At 35.6% G+C, this 19986-nt stretch overlaps 1 pseudogene; it reads right to left on the bottom strand.

Annotated features, from left to right (window-relative positions):
• Nucleotides 1-741: 741 nt before the first annotated feature.
• LOC110320310 lies at nt 742-1750 on the bottom strand (annotated as a pseudogene).
• Between the last annotated feature and the right edge of the window lie 18236 nt (nt 1751-19986).

Raw genomic sequence — 19986 nt, forward strand, 5'->3', positions numbered from 1 at the left:
AATGAGACGTGAATCACCCTAACCCTCCCCAGTAAAACTGACGACAGCCCCCCAAACCAGCGCAGCCTGCTGAACGCGGTCAGTCTGTTTTGCAGCTTGTCTTCTCTGAGAGTCACCCACACAATCTGCCATTTATACATTGTTGGTTTGGAGAGAGTTTTAGCAGTTTCAGGGATTTCCTCAAGTTCGTTTGAGTTCTGTACTTTCTACCCTAAGCAACAACGTTTTAGTATTTCGTATCCCTTTAGGACATCACCGTAACTCGAATGCTGACAGTTGAAACAGAAGCAGTGATTGAGGTTCCAACAAACTCAAAATCCATTTCAACCGAATACTTAGTAGTTTTTGTACACATCAAGAATGACTGGCCATGTTTTTCATTACTCTACTATTATCATAATATTAAATAATTTGAGGGTTTAATTTCTAAATATTGGTTTTGAAATTCTGGCTTCGTTATGCATGTAACTGGAGAAAATGTCATTTTCTCGGTAAATGTAAATAATGCTCATCTCTTTAATATTTTTGAGATGAACAAAATATTTTTGGGTGCAGTGACCTTTATTAATGGTATTCAATAGAGTAGGGAGGGCTCCCTAGGCTCTTCCTGTTATTATGGTGGTCTAGAATGAAAATTGTGAGGGAGATGCTCAGGGTTGGGGGCCGAGTTGGGATAGGGACTCCTCAACAACCAAGGGCCTCTCTCTTGCTCTCAGTGTCCTTCCTGGGGTCCAGGGTTTCTTACTCCTTGGAGACCATGTAGGCCATGAGGTCCACCACCCTGTTGCTGTAGCCATATTCTTTGTCATACCAGGAAATGAACTTTACAAAGTTGTCATTGATAGCAAGGCCAGCCTCAGCATCAAAGGTGGAAGAGTGGGAGTTGCTGTTGAAGTCACAGAAGACAACCTGGTCCTCAATGTAGCCCAGGATGCCCTTCAGTGGGCCCATAGATGCCTGCTTCATGATCATCTCGATGTCTTCATACTTAGCAGGCTTCTCCAGGGGGCATGTCAGATCCACAACAGACACATTGGGGGTAGGAACACGGAAGCCCATGCCAATGAGCTTCCTGTTCAGCTCTGGGATGACCTTGCTCACAGCCTTGGCAGCACCAGTGGATGCAGGGATGATGTTCTGGACAGCCCCACGGCCATCATGCCACAGCTTTCCAGAGGGGCCATCCACAGTCTTCTGAGTGGCAGTGATGGAATGGATCATGGTCATGAGCCCTTCCACGATGCCAAAGTTGTCATGGATGACCTTGGCTATGGGAGCTAAGCAGTTGGTGGTGCAGGATGCATTGCTGACAATCTTGATTGAGCTGTCATATTTCTCATGGTTCACATTCATCACAAACATGGAGGCATTGGCAGAAGGAGCAGAGATGATGACCCTATTGACTCCACCCTTCAGGTGGGCCCGGGCCTTCTCCATGGTGGTGAAGATACCAGTAGACTCCAAGACATACTCAGCAACAGCATAACGCCATTTGAAGTTAACGGGATCTCACTCTTGGAAGAGGGTGATGGGCTTCCCGTTGATGACAGGCTTCCCATTCTTGGCCTTGACTATGCCATTGAATTTGGCATGGGTGGAGTCATACTGGAACATGTAGACCATGTAGCTGAGGTCAATGAAGGGGTTGTTGATGGCGACAACCTCCACTTTGCCATGTGGAGAGCAGAAGGCAGCCCTGGTAACCAGGCGCCAAATAATGGCCAAATCCGTTCAAACAGACCTTCACCATTTTGTTTACGGGACAAGGCTGGCCCTGCACAGGAAGATGCAGCTGTCTCTGGAACAGGGAGGAGCAGAGAGCCAAATAAAAGAATTTTTTTATTGTATATATTCTTTATTTACATTTCAAATGTTATCATCCCCTTTTCCCCTCTGAAAAACACCCTGCTTTTATCCCCTTCCCCTTTCCCTTGCTCACCAACCCACCCACTCCTGCTTCCTGGCTCTGGCATTCCCCTACATTGGAGCATAGAGCCTTCATAGGACAAAGGTTCTCTCCTCCCATTGATGACCGACTAGGCCATCCTCTGCTGCAGATGCTGCTGGAGTCATGAGTCCCACCATGTGTGCTCTTTGGTTGGTGGTTTAGTCCCTGCAAGCTCTGGGGGTACTGGTTAGTTCATATTTTTGTTACTCCTATAGGGCTGCAAACCCCTTCAGTTCCTTAGGTACTTTCTCTAGATCCTTTATTGGGGACCATATGCTCAGTCCAGTAGATGGCTGTGAACATCTACTTCTGTATTTGTCAGGCACTGGCAGAGCCTCTCAGGAGACAGCTATATCAGGCTCCTGTTAGCAAGCACTTGTTGACATCCACAACAGTGTCTGGATTTAGTGATTGTAAATGGGTTGGATCTCCAGGTGAGTCAGTCTCTAGATGGTCATTTCTTCAGTCTCTATGAATAAAAGAATTAAGTAGTCAAAATGGAAAGTGCACTCAGATACTCCAAATGGAAAGTGTACTCACTCAGATACTCCTCTCTATGTCTTTATCTGGGAAGAACCTGATGCCCAAGATGGTGTGAGCTTCCACCAGACAATCATGCAGTAATGCTGTTAATTTGTCAATAAACATAAGTAAAGCATAAAGGTGAATAATTCTATTTGTTCTTAAAGAGACTGGCCTCTATGTTCATCTATTTTATCAATGTAAAAATCCTCTGTGATCCACCAATTGCATAGCTGCCAGCATAATTTAATGTTATAAACATCTGACTATTCACTACTTTTGAGACTTTTAAGCAACACTAATTATTCAATAAAGGATAAAAATTGGGGTTTAGAAACCCATGAGAAATAAGTACTTCTAAAAATACAGACTATGATTTTTATTTTCCACAAACTGATGCCAATACCTTGTTTAAAATGTCTCCTCAAAAATGATTTTGTAACAATACATTTTTAACAGTACTTAGGTTAGACACAAAGTATTCTGAAAAGAGCTCTTATAAGCTATCAAATAAACAAAACATAATTAGTGTTGAAATGTTTTGAAAAATCATTCCATTTTCCGAAGTTCTTATTCACTATTATACGACATGTATTATGTTACCTATCTCTACTTTCTCTTCCATATTGGCTTTTCCATTTTAGGGTTTTTTTATGATTCTGAATTGTTGCAGATCCACATGAAACATAAGGATTAAATGAAAAACCAAACTACAGAAACACTACTGAAAAGTCTGAAGTTTAATTCAAATACNCATAGGTATTCATTGTTTTATGGAAAAGAGTACAGTTATAGAAACATCTTGTTTTTATTAAAGAGAATGTACTGATAGTCAAAAATTAGAAAACTGAGGAAGTGATACTTTATAAAGGGATAATAAATATCAAGTGGGGCATTTCTGTGCTCTTTTCCTGAATTTATAGAAAATTTGTGGGTTTCTTTTGAAACATAAAGTAAGAAGGCAAGCTATTCATAAAAGAAAATTCAAAAATCAAATTCCAGCTTGCTTTTATTGATCCTTTTCATAGGTAAAATATGATAAAATTTAGCTAGATGGCTTTTCCAGTCTTTACATTTTACCACTGTGACTAGTACTGCAAAGCAAAATGGAGTTTCATACTGGAGTTTCATACTAGGCCATAATTTTCATACAGGTGAGAATGCAATACTTAGAGATCTCTTTCTGAAATCTATTCTTAACTTCTACCTTCTCAGTGGNGATGTAGTTCCAAAGACAGAAGGTGTNCTTAGCTCTAAATCTATGTAGGTGACTATGAAGTCATTNTATTTTTATTTTTATTTATTTTCATATGCATTATAGAGAACTATAGTTCCCCCATCTTCTTAGGTTCATCAAGTCAATTGAAATGGTGTTATGAGATTTTCCTTTTTCTGTTAGCAGGTTTACTGAGGTTTCCTTGTTTAAGTCTTGTTTTGGCAGCTATGCCATTGTCCTCTTAGACATTTCTAAAAGAAACTATCTCAGAGCCAGAGTCTTGTTTCCTGGCTCTTGGAGTCTTTGCCCCTCTTTTGTGATGATCTGAGTGGAGAGGCCAGGGCCAAAACACTAGAGAAAGAACTGAAGGCATATAGGAATGCTTGAGAATGGGAGAGATAGTTTTTCTTAAGGTAGAGTCACCCAAATATGTTATCTAACACTAGGTGAATATCCCTGAAATCATGTAAATAACTTTATACAGAGTAAGCAGAAAGTCTGTGTGTGTGTATGTGTGTGTGTGTAATATTAAATTATTGAAAATGAGAGCATGAGTGATGAATTTCAGTGAGAAGAACAATGAGCACATGGGAGGGCTCAGAGGGAAGAAAGGGACAATGACATAGTTATATTTTCCTTTTTTCCTTTTTTATTGCTAACATAATATTTACTTATCAAAATAGATATGAGGAAACATCATAAAATCAAGCAAATGATATGAATAAATGCTAATCATTCAATAGTAATAATTATTATTGGAAAATACAGATCAAGGTTAGAAAGTATTCCATGCAAATAGAACCAGAAAATCACCATGTACATAGCTATCCTAACATCTGACAAAATGTACTTCAACTCAAAAGTAGTCAATAAAATAATGGGGGGAGACATGTTACATTCATTAAAGAATATCCTCTAAAAAGATATTACAATCGAAATTATGTACATAGCAAATTCTAGTGTACTCAGTTTAATAAAAGAAACACAATTATGCCTGAAATAGCAGATTTACCCCAACACATTTATAATCAATAAATCTGTTCTGTGAATAAACAGGGTATCTATAAATAAATAAAATCAGGAAACCCTGAAGTTACAGTACAGCATAAGTCAAATGTTTCTAACACATACCAGGAAATCTTTATGACACTGGAAAAGAAAAATAATGAAAAGAGTGCACATTCTTAGGGATTTTGTAAGGACATACTTGTTACAATGTATATCCCATCAAAAGCAAGCTATTAATTCAGTAAAATTTCCACTAAATTTCTAATACAATTGCTCAAAGATATTCAAAATTGTCTTGAAGTCCATGTGTAAATAAAAAAGTTCAGAAAGAAAAAAATCAATCCTTCACATTAAAATAATGCTGGAGTCATCTCCATTTTACATTTCAAATCATATTACAGAGGTATAGTAATAAAAATCATCATGGTATTGGCTTCAAAATGGATTCAATGACCAGTAGGATAAAATTGAGGTCCCTAAAAAAACACACACACCTACAGCTTTATGATCTTTGAAAAATAAGATGGTGTATTACAGAAAAGACATCTTTAAGATTGATTGCTAAAGTGTAAAGAGCACTGCATAAATTACATGGTAGAACCCTGTCTCACACAATGAACAAAACACAACTTAAGAAGTATCAAAGAAGGACTGCAATATAATCATGATATCCTAAAATTATGAGAAGAAAAAATATATTTTCAAACAATAAAAAAAACTATTTAAAAAAAAAAATGTTTGAAGTCTCTATAGTCACTGTATTGGAATCCAACCCTACCTTTGCCACCTTTACATTGTGGAAACTACATCCATTACATGGTCGCTTTTCTACCTCCTGTCTGTCTTCATCAGCTCCTGATTGTATAATCTGGATCTGAATTTAATTTCACCATTGTTTTGTTGAGCTTCTGAGTTTGGTTTTAGCATTGTGCATTATCAGCCAGGACTATCATCTTAAAACCAGGCAAACAAACAATGCTTAGACCCTAAACCTCTATCCTAAACTTCAGAGATGAGTGAGCAGATCCAAACAATCTTGGGTTAAGAGGAGCAGAGGCCTACCACAGGAGCCAGAAGGAATCTGAACAAGTGGAAGGATTGGTCACAATGCTCCTAATGGTGGATGAGTTTGTGAAGTGTAAAAGCTGTTGGGTTTGGAATCAAGAGGACTTCATTCTTTGTAATATTTCTCAGAGTCTTTCTGCAAAGAACAGGGGAGTTGGCAAGGTTCACACTACAAGTCATACATTCTAAACTGTCAAGCAACACTTGATTTCAATTAGACAGCTGTTGGTTACACCCAGTATAGAAATAGCACTACTGTACACTTGTTTGTAACTTGTCATACTTTCCATTGCTGTGGTTTTGGCCTTGCAGGTGAGTAGCATATTGATATTCGCACAACCCCCACATTCTTCCCACTACCCTCTACCCTTGCTGCTAGCTTAACAACTTTCAATGCTATAAGATGGAGTCTTCTAGTATGAAGCAAAGGAAACAAGGAATCAAGAGGAAAAGAAGCCCACAGAATGAGCTATTCATGCGGCAGGGGATTAACGTCCAGAACATACAAAGAAGCCACAACAGTGTCAAGAAAACAAATATCCAAATATAATGCCCCTATAAATTTAGTATGTATTTTGTTTCTGAACAGAGTTCTTAAAAGAAGGAATGAATATGATTCAAAAAATAAATATCTCAAAATCCGTTTATCATCATGAGAAATTTAGGAAATATAAATTGAATCTACTTAAAGCTTTCACTTTGCCCCAGTCTGAATGGCTAATTTACAGAAAACAACTGACAAAAAAGTTGCCAAGGTGGCATGGTGGTGCATACCTTTAATCCCAGCACTTGGGTGGCAGAGGCAGGAGGATTTCTGAGTTCGAATATATATATATATATATATATATATATATATTCCCCAAAGGACTCTATAACCTACTCCAGAGATACTCGTCTATGTATCTATGTGCATTGCTGCTCTATTTACAATAACTAAAGAATCAACATGACCTAATGCCGTTCAATAATGACTGAAAATGGAAATGTGGTACTCATCCATTCTGCAATTGTTAGGTCAACTGACTAACTGAGGTGCCAATTTTATGTGTCAAAATGGAACAGGCTGCCAGGTTTTCCCAGCAGCCCTCATTCCCTACCTACTATAGGGTATGGCTGACATATCCCACGCTTTACCCTAAACTTATCCAGTCTTGGGACTGGGCTGCCCTTTCCAAAGTAGCTGTCTCTATGTAAGTCAGCCATTTTGGTTATGGCCATTTACTTGTCCCTTGGCAGTGATTTGGCTCAGGCTAAACCTGCAGGTCAGAGGCTTCCCTTCACTCCCTATCTCTTCAGTGGCATAGCTCTGGGTCATGCTCATCCCGGACTTCTGGAGAAGTCCCTGCTGCTTGCTGTGCTCTCTCTTTATCTACATTAATTCTTCTCCTTCCATGCACCTAGGGGAAGTCATGTTCTTTCCTTTTTTATTTCATTTTTTTCATTCAGAAATGCTATTCATATAAAAGGTAAATGAATGGGAATAGAAAATAATCATAACAGGTTAGGTAACACATATTCTGAAAGACAAACAAAAGTACCCTGATAGCACCAGCTTCAAACTCTAGGTGTGAGAATATAACCAAGAATAACCATACAAACCTATAAAGTAAAGTAACATCTTGGGAAGTAGAGAAGTTCCAGAGACATGGGTATTGGAAAGGGAGAACTGGGATTACACTGGGGATTTAACATGGGGATGCTTTGGGATACCATTAATAAATAAAGTGGAGCACAGTAGGAAAAAAGATACCCAATGCCAAATTCAGACCTTCTATACACACACACACACACACACACACACACACACACACACACAGAAACACACATGTATGCATGCACCATAAACTAGCATACACATACACAAGTGTATCCATGTGCACTTGAAAGTAGATGTCCACATTCACAGACATATCTAGACACACATAAGAAAGTGTGTACTTTTGCAGAAAAGAAATGTTTTTACTGAAAACACAAATGGTACTCAATACAGAGCTCAAATCTCTGTTGTTCTATGAACAGTAGCTACTTTTATTGTCAGAGACAAGAACTGCTATTTTAAGTAATTATGTGAAAACTCTGTTTTATAAATGTTTTCATAGCATTTATGAAGCATCAAAATTAAGCAGTAGTAGATGAGTAAATTTTAATTGCTCTCAAGTGAAAACCTCAGAGGAATATTACCTTAAAGAGGACAGCGGTAATTGAGACTGAGAGTATAATATCCCGGTAACAGAAACTCATTTACAAACTATAGGCAAGACTTTGTAAAAGAAGTTTAATAGGGAAGATCATATGTAAATTGCTTTTCATGTTTTCATAGAAAATGAGTTGTCCTCAAATTTCACTATTGGTAAATTATAGTACATTTTAATACAGTTAAAGCTGAAGATACATAGAAATTTTTGGTCCCAAACTCTCAACCCTCAAAATGGTATGTTCAATATAAAGTGGATTAAGTAGCATTTCAGTTATGCCTGTAGTGGGATGGCACAAATTGTATAGGAGACAATACAATTCCAGATGTACCATAGAAGCCTCAGACAACTAAGTTGAGTATTCCAGGAAGACTCAGTCTAAGTCTGTGCCAAAACCTCCCATGGAAATAGCTATAGATATTATGTGTTTGCTAATATGCTACTTTTGATTCACAGGTTATTTATAGTATTCAATATGGAATATTATGAACTCATAAAATATTGGTCACATGACAGCTAGTAGAATGTTAAACACAGATAAAGCATAGGAACTGAAGAAACAAATAAAGTTACATGTGATTACATGTCCAGATTTTGATTCCCTGAAGGAGGCAGAACCACTTCTGTGAGTTATTCACTGATCTCCACATACATGCTGTGATAGGAACAGAAATCTCCCGCAAAAAATAACTAAATAAAAATTAATGTGAAAAAAAAAAGCAAAGGGCATCAGTGTAGCTTCCTGTACATCATAAGAAAGTTAATGAAAACCATTCCCATCCCTCCAGAGGGAACAAACCAGCCAGAGCTGAAATCTACATCTTGTGCCATTCATGGCTTCCTTGACATGCTGAAATTCACACATGGGATGCTTTGGTGATTTATTGCTTTTTTTCTTTTACTTTTTTTCTATACAGATATAAATTACTCACAATATATGACAGTTTTTGTTTACAACTATTATTTTAAATGGGTTTGACAATTTTGATTATGTTAACTAGATATTAGTAAGAAAATTGAAGAGCACAAACACCTGATCCCATTCTGATAAATCAAGTGTGTCCTTAGTGCCTGGTTTCTGTGGCATTTAGCTAAATGCTCCCAAAGAAGCACAGGCGACTTTTTTCTGTGTTTATTATTGTCCACAATATTTTCTCAAGATGCTTTGCATGTCAGTCACTAAAATTATACAGATTGTGATACACAAGGAATCTTTAGTAAGCCTGACACAAACACCATTTTGCAGCACATGTAAATTGATCATCTACTCTCACATGGACAGAAGTTTCACTGTATTGTATTTACTCATTTGAAACTTTGAGTATAATCTTTTCTCGTGATTATTTAAAATATCTTTATAGAGAGGCCTTCAAAATGTTTTGTAAAGGTTAAATTATTTACATGGACTATTTTTGTTTCCATAGATTTATGTCATGGCTTTCTTATTTATTAGTTTTAGAACATTTTCTAAAATGTCCTAAATATTATAAAAATATTGGGAAGTGGATGGGTAATTATTATCATTAGTACATTCTGGTAACACAAATATAAGCAACATCAGTGGACCCTAGTGACAAGAATTATGTGATTTTTCAAAAGTCACTGCCCAATTTTCCAGGAAATGTCTAAATTTTTTACACAAAATTCATGAGGTAAGCATAGAATCATCAATGTTCAATCCATAGACACTGAGACAAAGAAGAAATGATAAACATACTCAAGGTGCATGAATGTAGGATATATTAGACAAAGAACTGTATAACATGTGTACAATGGTGTTAAAGATTAGCCAGGCAGGATTCGTCCTTCCTGTACTGCTAGAATTTAAGGAACTGAGCCTGGAGCATCACTCTTCAGAGCCAGCATGAGCAACAGAGCAAAACTCCTCCATAAAATTTATTATTTATTGACTTATAGTATACACATGCATACTGTGCATGGAAACATAATGAAGCAAACAAAGTATGGATATCTCCTTAGACTTCAATACTACCAGTCTTATTCTTTAGTAGATAGAATTAGTGTTCAAAAAGGCTTTAAGTTTTTTCAATCCTTATTCTCTGTGTTAGTATAATCTGCAACTTTAAAAATGCAAGCCAATTATAAGCACATCAAAATTGAATTTAGGCATTGAGACCAGAGCATTGAGTGGATTTTACGAAGAAAAAATATTATACTCTCTATTTTCTTGCTGATATTTCTAAAATAAGTATACTTCAAACATTACTGTGCTTTCTATTATGAAAACAGTGGTATTCGATTAAAAAATACATTTATATTATTTAAGATCCTTTTTTAGACAGTGAGAGAATGTGACAGAACACAATAAACTTTACTCAACATGTTTATTGTAGCTAGGTGTCAAAGTTCAGCAATCAGTTGTTTTCTTCCATCAGGCTTTATAATTTATTTCTAGATCTATTGAGAAAAGCATTTGATATTATGTTTCCATAGAACATTTAAATGTACTTGACACTAGGTATTATATATGTAGTGTGTAATATGTAATATTTGTATATATGTAGAAAGGTAATAGTCTATATATGCCTGTTATTAGTAGTGTAGGTAACTAAATTTTTGATGACTTAATATGCTACAATATTTTTTAAATACTCTTCAAATGAATGAACCCATAAATTATGCCATTTAATTTATGTGATCAACATTATGCATTCAGGTTCTGTTCTCTTCCCATGAGTCATGATAATTCTCAGAAGATTATAAAAACCATGGTCTCCAGAAGCTGATAGCAAGACCTTTCTTCTGAAGTGAACATTTACTTATGTCATTGAACACAAAATGTCAAGCTAATGTCTAGCTAGGAGTTTCACCAATACCAAGTATTTTCGACTGAAAAAAAGAAAAGAATCAGTTTTTTCAAAGGAATATAACTGGGTATATTAACCATATATCAGGCAGGGCAGGCCTCATGTCCAGAACAAAACAAATGAACTTAAAATATTTATGTGGATATTTGGTTTTGGCTTGACAGTTTTTGTGTTACTGGTTTTGGCTTGCTGGTTTTGATTTTTTTCAGTGAAGTTTTTTGTTATTGATGTGAAAAAAAACAAGACTGAGGAAGGGAAGGGAAGAAAGGAAGTGACACAAAGTTGAATGGGAAAGAGTGGGGGCAGGGATCTGGGAGGATGGGGAGAAGAGGGAAACATATTCAAAATATATAAAGTACTGTGTCTATAAAGCAATTGAGAGGATTGGTAATCATAATAGTTGTAAATAATCACTTCTAGAAAAAGGATTTCAAAATCATGATCAATAAAAAGTGAAATCATAATGTATATGCTAGTCCATGAGTGTCCAGATAACTTCCAGAAGTAGGGAAAATGTAATATGGGATTGAGAGAGAACACCCACAGGAAAAGATGAGCATTTTCTGAATTGCAGGATTAGCTTTTTATAAAAAGATACTCTTGATTATGGATCAAAAACCCTTCAACACCCCCTTCTATCTCATCATCTAAATGTAGGGAGAAAAGATGGTAAATCTGAGAAGGGAACATCAACCTGTTAAAAAGTAGTTGTTTGCGCCCATTCCAACCTCCATTTGAAAGAATATCAGCAGTCCAGTTCAATAGTGTCAGAATAGCAAACACAAATCAGCATTGGTGGCACAATTTAGCAGAAACATCCAGGCCTCTACAGAATCAGTAAGAGTCAGCAGGAGCAAGGAGAAAACAGCCAACCTGCGAGGAGAACTTCTCTACCATGTCTCTCTCAGGAAAGTGAAGAGAAGAGAAGATGCATGGCCAACACAGCATTGCAAAGCCAGTTAAGCAAATTCTCAGTCACTGTGCATGAGTCCTATTTATACTCTCTCCAAATATATGTGTCCTTCCATGTGTCTTAGTTCAGCAAAATACCATGTAAGTCTGCCTCAGCAAAACACCACGAGAGTCTGCCTTAGTAAGACATCATGTGATTCTGCCTTAGTAAGACACCACGTGAGTCTGCCTTATAAGACACCACGTGAGTCTGCCTCAGTAAGACACCACGTGAGTCTGCCTTATAAGACACCACGTGAGTCAGCCTCAGTAAGACACCACGTGAGTCTGCCTTATAAGATATCACGTGAGTTTGGTTCACATGACACAACCGGAAGCTTCCACTTCACTGGATATTGCTATATATTGGCATTCTATGTTGGACAAGAGATTACCATAGACTGGTGAAATATTACACAGTTCTGTGTAGCCCAAATTAGGCAGAAGAGGTTTCTCTCCCTGCTCAGCTTTTTTCAAATCAAAAATCATATTTTCTCCCATATTTTCTGATTAGCAGACTACTGGGAGAGAAGATGCTTCTGAATACTGTGGGTCTGAGATCCTGTGTCTGCTGACTGTGAGCTGTGAGTTAAATAACTCACATGTCCAATACATGAAAGTGTTTAAAGCCTGACCTAGAAAATAATAACCATATAATACATAATTATAACTATTAGATTCTTTGTGATTTCTTTCAATTAGAATATTAAATAATGACCAAAGAAAAGGATTGACATAGATATGTTCAGTTTACATGCATAGATTTTTGATATCCAAAGAACACAAAGGTTCATAAAATAGAAATTTCAGTTACAAAATAGTCTCTCAAAATTTATTTTTTCTTAAGGTATTCAAAGATTAAAACTTCTTGATCGGACCTAGTAATAAATAAATAAAAATAAATAAATAAATAAATAATTGATTCCCCACACTCACTTTAGTCACTCTATTAATGCTCATGAGAGTTTAGTTTAAATCTAATTCCATTCATTTTAATTCCTCATTAAGCCAAATAGTGTTCCATCTGTAGCATAATTGAACATATTCTTAATGAGAAAACAGTAATAATTGAATTCGTTTTCACAGTGGTAATGGATCTGATATTATTCTTCATCTTACCTACTAAACCAGGCCATGATTACAGCAGTAGCTATGACTGAGAAATTGTGTGGCTGCTTTCAAACAAGTTACTGAAAGAAGTCACTGAAGAGGTATGATCTATTAAATAAAATGTCCATATGTTCATTAAAACTTGAAAGGAAAGCATATGGCAAAAAAATCTACTCACATAAAAATAGATAATTGCTTTTACAAAATATGATGTATGTGTCCAGCCTTAGAAGATTTGAAAACAATAACAGATGCTTCACCATTAAAATATGTTCCTAGTGCAAAAAGGTCTGCAACTTAATTATGTGATAGAGAGCAGAGACTATTTACAATGCAAAAAATGGGGGATGTTTTATTTCTACCACCAAATACTAATCACTTTAATTTGACCAATTTAAGGGGATTTAAAAAAAAACCTGAAGCAATTGTATTAATTTGGGATTCTTCAACTGCTTAAAGAACCAGGTCACAGGTTTGTAAGAAATGGAAACAATACATATACTCTCTGCTATGTTTTTATTAAATAGTGGTTTTACTGGCTTATTGAGCATCTATAAACTTTTAGAATGAGATTTGTTTGCTTAGAGTAAAATAGTTTATAAATGAAAACTTTATGTTACACTTCCACGACAAATCAAATATCTTTGAAAAGGATTTAAACCTCTATTTTTAAAATGGATTTCAACATGAATACTGGGACAGGTATTCGACAGTTTAACAAAGCTGGCTTCTTTCATTCCTTTCTCCCTCCCTCCCTCCCTTCCTTCCTTCCTTCCTTCCTTCCTTCCTTCCTTCCTTCCTTCCTCCCTTCCTTCCTTCCTCCCTCCCTTCCTTCCTTCCTCCCTCCCTTCCTTCCTCCCTCCCTCCCTCCCCCCTCCCTCCCTCCCTCCCTCCCTCCCTCCCTCCCCCCTCTCTTCCTCCCTTCCTTCCTTCCTTCCTTCCTTCCTTCCTTCCTTCCTTCCTTCCTTCCTTCCTTCCATGTTCCTTCCTCCCTCCTTCTCTCCCTCCCTCCCTCCCTCCCTTTCTTCTTTAAGTCTTACTTACTTTCTAACTGAAGTCCCAGAGGACAGTCAGTAGAGTATTTGATAACCGTGTCACAGCTTCTTACACACTCTCTAAACTTACAAATCCCTGACATATCAATTCTTACACCTTAGTTACTATAAGGTAGAGTTTAAAATGTTATAAAAAAAACTGTTAGGAGGAATCAATAACTGTTTTTAAAGATGAGTAAGTATCCAATGAATCAAGCATATCAATAATGCAAAGTTAATGATTCTGAGAGACAAAGACCAGGCTCAGACTCTTTTGTAGGTAATGCAAATAAATGATAATTAAATTTGAAGTTCAAATAGTTTTGATGTGAGATAATTAAAATTAAAATAAACATATATTATATATGCTTATGATTGATATGTATGTTCTACTTTTCATTTGATGTTTGTGTTCTGATTCTATCTGGAAGATAATTGCAATGCATACAGATGTCTTTACTTTTACTCAAGTGCTTCTAAATCTGTGCTTTCAGAGGGAACAACCAGACATAATTACATAAACTGAGAATGGAAACTTTCATTGCTTTGGAGAGCCTACATCAGGCATTTCTCATAGAATCCAACAACAAGAGCCTGAATGCCAAGCAAATTAACACTCTCTAGCTTAATCCTTCTCCTAAGTTTACACAACTCTGGGTACCACATGTCTTCACTGGAGACTCAAAACATACAAACACAACCATGGCTGATTTGAACAGTGTAAACAAAATCAATAAATCTTACAAAATAATAACATTTGTTCATATAACATAAAAGCATTTGTTTTTCTGTCAGTAAGAAAAACATATTTAAATGGATAAAAAATACATTAGCATTAAAATGGATACATGTTTATTTAAATGAAAATTAGGAAGCTTTTAGTCATAACCCAATATAAAAATGGGAAAAATTATCTGTGTTGGTTTAATTGGTCATGTTTCACTTTATTTTAACCCTGAAATATTTATTATAGCATCTCTTAAAATCATTAGTTTGGTACTTTGCCACTAAAACTGCATATTTATAGACTATGTAAAATACATAGGCCATAAATGCAAGAAATCATCAAAGCAGCTACACATTTTTCTGAATTGTAAGATTGTTTTTCTCCAAACTCACTGTATATGTAATCCTGTGGCAGACATAAGCAAATATGTATTTGAGAATCTAGCTTTATATTTTCATTGTGATTTTCCCTCTACTTCTATAGTAAGAAAATAGCATCCAAAATTCACAACTCAAGTGACCTCTGTGAGACAAGAACCTGCTTTCAGTATAAATACAAACTAAACCAACCAAACAAACAACCAACCAATCAAACAAACAAAACCCCTTCCAGTTCTTCCTGTTCTCACATCATCCTTTGTGAGATAGCAAAGGGTACTCAGGAGCTCAGGCCCTGCTGGAGAATTGGCACGAAAGTAGCTGGATGGAGCACAAGTTGGCGGTTCTACTTGGTTACTGGAATGTGGGACTGGCCGCTGGACTACAGGGGTTTATGGCAGAGAAGGAACTAGCTGCTCCAGGGACAAGTAAGCCAGAGCTGGTGGGACCAGGCTGGGACCAGAGCTGCCAGCAGTAGGGCGGAAAGCCAGCCTGTCCTTTTAATAATTCCCGCTATATTACATAAAAAAATAGACAGACAGACAGACAGACAGACAGACAGACAGATAGATAGATAGATAGATAGATAGATAGATAGATAGATAGATAGATAGACAGGCATGATAGATGCATAGATACATAGATAATAAATAACTAAATGATCTATATTTTTATTGACATCTACATATTCAACTTCTGTAATTAAAAGACTAAGCAAGCATAATTTCAGTGTGAACATATTTGACCTGAGCAGTTATCATCCAATTGGCCTTTAAAGAACAAAAAGGAAGAAAAATAATGAAACAGGGAGCTGGTGGACTGACGAGGAGGAAAGAAGGTATAGACAGTAAACGAAATAATGTGGATAAAAATTTAACTCAATTGAATGTGGACAGCAACATCCTCCACCAGTGTACACAGTGTAACAGAGATGTATAGGCAGGATTATTACCAAGACACTTGACTTTGAAATCATAGAACGAAGGTTGAAGGAAGGAAGGAAAGTGTAGCTTCTTTTCCTAAGAGCATGATTGAACTTTTAATGTATAACTTTTTTATTAGATATTATCTTCATTTACATTTCAAATGCTATCCCCTTTCCCAGTTTTCTCTCTGAAAGTCCCCTATATCCTCCCCCTGCCCTGCTCCCCAACCCACCCACTCCTGCTTCCTGGCCCTGGCGTTCCCCTGTCCTGGGGCCTAGAATCTTCTCAAGACCCAGGGCTTAAGCTGCAATGCTCTTGCTTTTACTTTACACTCACCTTTCCACCCTGGAAATCACACTTCTCTATGCCAACAACAACCTCTACTTTGCCAAGCCCAGTATTTCAGACTCTTTCTACATTTTCTTCTCAACGCCACCAATTGATAAGCTTGGACACCTCTTTCCTCCATCCTCCTCTGGTTAATCTACAGAACTCTCAACTTATTGAGGGTCTAGTGGGCACAGCCACACCGCGTCACTTTCATCCGCTGATTCTCACATTTGCAGTGGCTTTCCCCAGAGCTTTGCAGCAGGAAATATTCAATGATTTTCCAATGGAATATTTAGCAGGAACCACAGGTGTAATGTGACATGTCATGATTTCTTCTCTGTTTTCCCATCTGTGCTTCAACAACAAAAAAAAAACTCATCATGGCTTCAGTTATGGACTGAGGATAGACCACTATGACTAAAGTGATTTCTTTGGAAAATAATTCTTTCTTTTAGATTAAACAATTAATGAAAAAAATAATTAAAATATAACTTCAGCATTTTCCACTTTCTTTTTCCTGCTTCCAATAACTCCCATGATTCCCCCCTTGAGTGCCTCTCAGGCTCTTCCATAGTCCCTCAGAAATCCATATAGCTTCATTTAAATAAAAATATAGTGATATACATTAAGTCATATATATTATATACTATATAATATATTTAATTATATTTCATAGTATATTATATTTAATTTGAATTTAAATTTTATTTCATTTCTCCCTTTTATTTTTAAAAATTTATACAATTACATTACATATCCCTTCTCTTTCCTCCCTTCAAATATTACCATCTTTGCTCTCTTTTAAATTCAGTGCCCATTTTCCCACTGTTTCATATGTATATGTATATATGTATATATGTATATATGTATATATGTATATATGTATATATGTATATGTATATGTATATGTATATATGTGTATATATATATATATATATATATATATATATATATATGTTTGTGTGTGTGTATATGCATATATATTTTTAACATTATAACAAAATGTTCTTTGGATCCATAATAGTAGGCAAAATTTCTATTATATGTCTTTTCATATAGATTGTAAACTTTTATTCTGACAGTTATACTACTCTTCTAACACCACAGTTCAGTTAGATACAAGAGAAAATTTTAAACTGTGATGTGATTTCTTTTCAAAATATTTATTCTGCATAGACATTCAACTGATATTTTTCTTGCTTTAACTGTGTTATAATTGTTTTTAATTAGTTGTTTTTTAAACATTTACCACAACAGATTTAAGGTTTTCTGGAGGTAATATAATTTACAAACATATATATCTTCCTTTATAATTTGGATTCTTATGCTATTTTATTTTCTTGTCTGATAGTTTTTGCTAGATTTTCTAGTATGACTGTGAAAAGGAGCTGCAAGATGATTTATTTACCCAAGACTTTCTCTATAAGTTTCTAGCTTTCTTTTACCATTGAGACCTCTCCCGGTTATTGAATTTCTCTTTTATTACTAGTTTGTTGTGTCTACTGTTTTTTCATGAGTCGATAGTAAACTTTATTAAATGCTTCTTCAGCATCAGTGGATATAAGCATATATATATATATATATATATATATATATATATATATATATAGTAACAGGTTTCTCCTTCTCTGTTAATTGAGAGTTTTACTGGTAATAGTAGTCTGGGCTGGCATTTGTTTTCTCTTAGGGTCTGTATGACATCTCTCCAGGATCTTCTGGCTTTTATAGTTTCTGGTGAGAAATCTGGCATATTTCTGATAGGTCTGCCTTTATATATTACTTGATCTTTTTTTCTTACTGCTTTTAATAGTCTTTCTTTTTGTGTGTGTGCATTTGGTGTTTTAATTCCTTTTATGCTGTCATTATCATATGGTTTTTCTCTTTTTGGCTTACTAGAAGACAAATATATCTCTTTTTCTTTTCTTTTCATATAAGAATATTAAGATCTGCTTGGCGATTTTACTTCATGAACTCATCTAAGCCTACATTCTCTTAAAGGTCTGAGTTTTAATAATATTGTAATGGAGGCTTAGGCTTCAACAAATGAAAATTAGGTAGTAACATTTGGTCTGTGACAGCATCATAGTTAAATTTCATCTTCTCTCCTATCTCGTATGTATTAGTGTATTTTAATATTTATATATGATATCAACACATATGCATATACGTAAGAAATGTGTCTGTATAATAAATTATAGTAGTATGACATATATCTATGAATGTATAATGCTTATATATAAAACATGTAAAATACAGATACTATATATATATATATATATATATATATATATGTAACACATTATTTATGTTTTCTTTGTAGGTTTCACAGAATGTTCTAAGTTTTATGAAAACAGATAGTGATGTCTATTTTTAAGGAAGTAACTAGACTTTATTGCATTATCTTTCTCCAGTTGGTCTTTTTGGTAATTGAAAAGTAATTCTCACTAGATAGTTTAGTTTTACAAATTATTCAGTGGAAAATTACTAATGTGTTCACTGTGTTGAAATATATCCTTCAGTATTACATACTGCAGGCATTTTATTCTGATGGAATTGTGTTCAAGTGCTTCAAAGGCAGCATTAATAATTATTCTACTCTCCTGCTGTGAATACACACTTGTATAAATAAGTGCTACTATTCTCTATCTGTCTGTCTCTATCTAATTTTTACACTTAAACTCACATCCTCTAGTGTCAGGCCTCCCCTTGGGCTGGATCCCAGTTTGGGCCATCACTGAACCTCCTTTCCCTTAGTCACTTCTCCATTTTTGTCCCTGTAGTTCTTTTAGACAGGGACAATTCTGAGTCACAGTTTTGACTATGGGATATCAACTCCATTCCTCCACTTGATGTCCTGTCTTTCTACTAGAGGTAGACTCTACAAGCCCCCTTTCTCCACTGTTGGACTTTTCATCTAAGATCCCTGCTTTTGAGTACTGAGCATTTCTCACCTCCCAGGTCTATCTCCACTTATAGGAATTTTGAGGTAAAAACCTGAAGATATCTGTACTCGTGAGCACATACCTACACAGAAACACCCACATACATTTAATATCTAGAATCTATCAAATGGTCAATATGTCTACATGAATAATTAATGGAACAGAATTACTTCTTAGGATTGCAGGCCATAAATGATTTTGAACTCTAGTCTCTTTTCCATGGCTGATTATGTACTAATTTTTTGGATTTACATAGGATTAATTGATTAATTAATTAATTGATCTCTGTTAATCTTAATCACAAAGGGACATGTTTATAAGGACCAATTGTTCTGAGTTATGGTAATACATTTTTTTCTGTATAGCAGTCCACTAATAGAAAGTAATATTCCTTTTGGAAAGTTAAAATGTTCTAAAGGTTTATTTATGTGGAAATGATAGGACTGATCATCCCAGTAAGGACAGAAGATCAAAATTACCAACAATCAATGATTACACCAAGATAAATAAGACTGTTAGAGGAACACCAAAACTAGTTGACCTCAATTCCAACCTATACAATAATAAGAGAGACTAAATATCCACCTGGAAAGAGTGTAATTTGCGTTAGAATGACACCACCTTGTGAACTAGGTTGTTTATTGCATTTCATTATTTAGACAGCCTAGCCTAAGTGATGAGGTTTACATCCTAGTGAATGACTGTTTCAAAAATGTAAGTAATCGCTCCTAAATTTGCCACCTGGTCTCTATATGTTGACCAGCATTTGCATCTGCACACACACACACACACACACACACACACACA

This window comes from Mus pahari, chromosome 4 (genome assembly GCF_900095145.1).
Source record: "Mus pahari chromosome 4, PAHARI_EIJ_v1.1, whole genome shotgun sequence".
NCBI classification, from domain to species: Eukaryota; Metazoa; Chordata; class Mammalia; order Rodentia; family Muridae; genus Mus; species Mus pahari.